We start from the raw sequence: 6,025 nt of genomic DNA on the forward strand, positions 1-6,025 counted from the left end.
ACAACTCTGGGTGGTTTACAATAAAACAGTTCAAATTAAAACATTTGAACAACTTAAAATTTAATACAATTTAAAAAAAATGAGGTCTAATTAAAAGCCTAGATGAGCAAATGTGTCTTAACTGCCTTCTTAAAAGTTAAGATGAGGAGGAGGCTCTTATCTCAGCAGGGAGTGTATTACAAAGCCCCAGAGCAGCAATGAAGGTCCATCTCTGAGTAGTCCCCAGATGAACTGGTGGCAACTGAAAATGAACCTCTCAAGATGATTTCAATGGGTGGTGGGGCTCAAGGCGAAGACGTTCTCTTAAATACCCACGGCCTAAGCTGTTTAGGGCTTAATAGGCTATACACCAGCACCTTGTATTTTGCCCAGAAACTTATTGGTAGACAGTGTAACTCCTTCAGGATAAGAGTAATATGGTCTCTCAGATGACCCAGAAACCAACTGCAGTTTTTGGACTATGTACAAAGGCAGCCCGACATAGACCACATTGCAGTAGTTAAAAAGTCTGGAGGTTACCAGCATATGGTGGCCCTGTTCTGAGGTTGTTTATCTCAAGAAATGGATGCAACTGGCATATCAACTGAAGCTGAAAGAAAGCACCTCTGGCCATTGCCTCAACCTGGGACACCAGGGAGGTTTGGCTCCAGAAGCACCCCCAGGCTGCATACCTGTTCCTCCTGGGGAAGTGTGATCCACCCAGAACTGGCAGATCAAAATAATCTTCCGAGTTCTGACCCTACACAATGAGACTATTCACACGATTGTAGAAAATTGGGCTAGCCTCCGCTAGCCTGATTTTCTACAATTGTGAGAACCACCGGGCTCGGCTGCGAGCCCAATGGTTCTTGAGTGGGTAACCCGCTCCAGCAGCCCGCCCCTAAAACCGGATTTGCAGAGCAAGCGCTCCGCAAACCCAGGTTTTTTTTATCGTGAGTAGCCGTGGCTACTCATGAGTACACCCCTGGCGGGAGGCTGAAAAGCAGCCTCCCGGATCGGGGGTCTCCCAAGTATGCCGTGTGTGCTCGCGCAGGGCATACTGGTTCTTCCGGGGGGTGCGCGGCCCCCGAACTCCCCAGCCCCCGCTGGCTCCGTCACGGAGCTGGCAATCGTGTGGGTGGCCAATCCGGCCGCCCAGGACTCCCGCCCTGCTCGTGTGCGGGGAGAGCAGGCTTAGCCCACTTTCCCCGCTTAGCTCCACAAACTGGGTCTCACTTATCGTGAGTCCCGGCTCAATATGTACATAGGAGACTACCATATACTGAGTCAGGTCCATCTAGCTCAGTATTGTCTACACAGACTGGCAGCGGCTTCTGCAAGGTTTCAGGTAGGAATCTCTCTCAGGCCTATCTTGGAGAAGCCAGGGAGGGAACTTGGAACGTTCTGCTCTTCCCAGAGTGGCTCTATCTCCTAAGGGGAACATCTTACAGTGCTCACACATCAAGTCTCCCTTTCATATGCAACCAGGGCCGACCCTGCTTAGCTAAGGGGACAAGTTATGCTTGCTACCACAAGACCAACTCTCCTCAGATAAGTACCACCATCTTATCTGGATTAAGTCTTGTTTGTTATCACTCATCCAGCCAATCACTGCCTCTAGGCAGGCATTTGGAGCAGGGGTGGGGGGTTTGCCTTCTCCTGCTTATGTTGACATGGATAAACAGATCTGCATACTGTGTCAGCATACTGATAACACCCTGCACCAAATCTGATAAGCAGTTTCATGTCGATGATAAAAAATTACTGGAGCCCTGAGGTACATCATATGAAAGTTCAGATTTTGAAGATCAACAGTCTCCAAGTGACACCATCTGGAATCTGCCTGAGAGCCCCCCAATCCTCTCAGATGCTCCCGAAGGATATTACGGTGAATAGTATCAAAAGCCGCCACCCTCTCAATTACCTTGCCTAACCACGGAAGGTTGGAGATAGCTCTATAGTTATTTAACTCTGAGGGATCCAAGGCAGGCTTCTTCAGAGGAGGTCTAACAATTGCTTCCGTAAGACGAGGCATCCTGCCCTCCCTCAGAGAAGCATTTATAATCAGAGGTGCTCTTATCCCTGGACTTTGGGTCTGAAGTCCAGGGCCTCCACCCCCAATTGGGGCCCCCAAATCTTCTTTAATCTGCCCTGGGTGGTATGGTTGCTGGGCCGTGCTGCTGACCTCCACCGAGTGCTTTAGAAAACCGAGGGGGGTTTGGGGAAAGAAATATGTGGGATGGGGATATGTTAAGTAGCATGTTGAAATGTTTCTGCTAATGTATATTTGCATAAATATACCTGTTTTATATTCTTGCATTTTTGTGAGTTCAGTTGCTATTTGTGTCCGCAAAAGCCCATGTTAAAAATACTGTGTGTGCGTAGGAGAATGATGCTTAACTGGTGGGGGCGGGCTCCAAAGGCCTTTATGTCCAGGCTCCAAAATTACCAAGGTACACCTCTGTTTATAATATCTACCAGGCCTCCTACAACAAGCCCCCTGCCAGATAGTATAAGCCATGTCAGACAAGGATCGAGAGAACAGGTGGTAAGCTGCAGCTTGTCCACATCCTCAGGAGTCAAACTGAAACTGATCCAATCTAACCAAATAAGAGGAGTTGCTTGGCACTTCCGCATCAGACACTGCAGTAATTGTGGTGTCTGGGTCTAAATCGGCCTGAATACGAGAGATTTTATTCACTATTAAAAACATTATAGAGGGTAACTGATGGTTCCAAATCATGATTCAAGGGAGGGGTGTGTACTCGCCCTCTCACAAGCCTGAAGAACTCTGCTGGCTGTGACCTTGGGGATGCAATATGGGCAGAAAAGTATAGCTCCTTTGCCACACATTATTGCCTGAGCCTGTCTCCCAAATATGCTCAGGCTTTTGGTTATCTCCCAAAACCTGGAGGGCAGATCTGAGAGAAAGCAACCCTGCCCAGCCTGCTCATCCAAGTCAATGTTTCCCAGAATTAAATCCTGGACGAGCTTTTTATTAATCTCTGCCCTGGCATTCAACAGCAGCACTTTTAATACTCTGGGGCTTGCCAAGAGTTACTGAGAACTGAAAGGAGAACTGGGTTGGGGAAAGGACATGGCTTCTAATCTATAGAGCCCCTGTGACAGCCAGCCTGCCTCTCATGGCCATGTCTCTAGTGCTGTCTCGAGAAACACAATTGTACTGCCAACCCCTCATATAGCACATGATATAGCCACCTCCAGCCAGCAAAGAGAGCAAAAGGAAAATAGAGAACACCCCCCCTCCTCATTACACACCCTCTACAGGAAGTTCCTAACAGGGTTTGAGGGTCAGAAGATTCGCCCAACTAGTTCACAATAATGCCCTCCCCATTAGTTTCATCTTTGACATGAAGGGGTTAAAAGGCCTCTCCCCACAGAGTTTTACTGGATTCCTATAACTACAACCACTACCTCTCACAAATGACACCACAGGTGATACTGGGCCTAAGTGACTTAATACCATGAGCCTAAGTGACTTAATACCATGCTCCATGGTATTTTGGGGACAGGGCTTTCTTCACAGTAGCTCAGACTCTGAAACTATCTGATGAACATGACTACCCACCCTTTCATTGCTCTTATTTCAGAATCCAGCTAAGAATGCATACTAGCTTGACAGGCACAGAGCATCTGTATGCTAGTTGCTCTCCTTGCCCCTGCCACAGCCCCTTCACCCCAGAGACCACCCCCCCTCCAGCAGGGTGGCGGCAGCAGCAGCACTACTTTCCTTCCTTCCGTGGCTGCCACCACCGCCTCCTTGGGCCTCCCTCCTGCTCCTCGGATTCCTTAGCGGCCCCTAAGCTTTCCTTCCATGCACCACCGCCACCTCAGGCCTCCCTCTGCTGCCCTCCTCCTCAGCTTCTCCGTCAGGCTCCTCTGGTTCCCCACCATCATGCTGCCCCAGCTCTCTCTTGCCACACATGTGCTGGGTGGGCGGGGCTTGCCACGTACCACCAAAGGCTTTTATAGAGAGAAAATTCAGAAAGCCTTTAGCTTTTTGTTATTCGTGCCGGAGTTCTAGAGCTTTTATTATGTTAATGAGTAGCTTTCCCTAATGTTTAAATATGATATGGCTTTCCTATTCAACAATTCCCCCCCCCCTGCTTTGTTGATTTTGTATGATTATGTATTATTGATTGTATGGTGGGGTTCTGGACCAAAAGGTGAGGTGTTAACATACAGGTGAAACTCGAAAAATTAGAATATCATGCAAAAGTTCATTAATTTCAGTAATGCAAATTAAAAGGTGAAACTGATATATGAGATAGACGCATTACATGCAAAGCGAGATAAGTCAAGCCTTAATTTGTTATAATTGTGATGATCATGGCGTACAGCTCATGAAAACCCCAAATCCACAATCCCAGAAAATTAGAATATTACATAAAACCAATAAAACAAGGATTGAAGAATAGAACAATATCGGACCTCTGAAAAGTATAAGCATGCATATGTATTCCGTACTTGATTTGGGCCCCTTTTGCAGCAATTACTGCCTCAATGCGGCGTGGCATGGATGCTATCAGCCTGTGGCACTGCTGAGGTGTTATGGAAGACCAGGATGCTTTAATAGCGGCCTTCAGCTCTTCTGCATTGTTTGGTCTCATGTCTCTCATCCTTCTCTTGGCAATGCCCCATAGATTCTCTATGGGGTTCAGGTCAGGCGAGTTTGCTGGCCAATCAAGCACAGTAATCTCATGGTCATTGAACCAGGTTTTGGTACTTTTGGCAGTGTGGGCAGGTGCCAAGTCCTGCTGGAAAATGAAGTCAGCATCCCCATACAGCTCGTCTGCAGAAGGAAGCATGAAGTGCTCCAAAATCTCCTGATAGATGGCTGCGTTGACTCTGGACTTAATGAAGCACAGTGGACCAACACCAGCAGATGACATGGCTCCCCAAATCAACACAGACTGTGGAAACTTCACACTGGACTTCAAGCATCTTGCATTGTGTGCCTCTCCATTCTTCCTCCAGACTCTGGGTCCTTGGTTTCCAAATGAGATGCAAAAGTTGCTCTCATCAGAAAAGAGGACTTTGGACCACTGAGCAACAGACCAGTTCTTTTTTTCTTGAGCCCAGGTAAGACGCTTCTGACGTTGTTTGTTGTTCAGGAGCGGCTTGACAAGAGGAATATGACATTTGAAGCCCATGTCCAGGATCCGTCTGTGTGTGCTGGCTCTTGATGCACTAACTCCAGCCTCAGTCCACTCCTTGTGAAAGTCCCCAACACTTTTGAATGGCCTTTTCCTGACAATCCTCTCCAGGCTGCGGTCATCCCTGCTGCTTGTGCACCTTTTTCTTCCACACTTTTCCCTTCCACACAACTTTCTATTAATGTGCTTTGATACAGCACTTTGGGAACATCCAACTTCTTTTGCAATTACCTTTTGAGGCTTTCCCTCCTTATGGAGGGTGTCGATGATGGTTTTCTGTACAACTGTCAAGTCAGCAGTCTTTCCCATGATTGTGATTCCTAATGAACCAGACTGAGAGACCATTTAAAGGCTCAGGAACCCTTTGCAGGTGTTATGGATTGATTAGCTGATTGGAGTGGGACACCTGGAGCCTAGACTGTTGAACCTTTTCACAATATTCTAATTTTCTGGGATTGTGGATTTGGGGTTCTCATGAGCTGTACGCCATGATCGTCACAATTATAACAAATTAAGGCTTGACTTATCTCGCTTTGCATGTAATGCGTCTATCTCATATATCAGTTTCACCTTTTAATTTGCATTACTGAAATTAATGAACTTTTGCACGATATTCTAATTTTTCGAGTTTCACCTGTATATACATATATATGTGTGTGTGCGCGCACATGAATAAAATAAAGTTATGTGGCGATGGGGGTGGGGGGGAGGAGAAGAACTACACAATATGAATCTACATGCTTATGGACCAGGTTTCAGTATCCAACCCAATTATTCTGAACTGTGTATGACTGTCATCCAGGAAATCAGGTACACAGCAACCAATTGCACAAAAGGCTATCTTCTTATTCATCCATGATTACTTCAGT

Source organism: Hemicordylus capensis, chromosome 4, assembly GCF_027244095.1.
Source record: "Hemicordylus capensis ecotype Gifberg chromosome 4, rHemCap1.1.pri, whole genome shotgun sequence".
In the NCBI taxonomy this organism is placed as follows: domain Eukaryota; kingdom Metazoa; phylum Chordata; class Lepidosauria; order Squamata; family Cordylidae; genus Hemicordylus; species Hemicordylus capensis.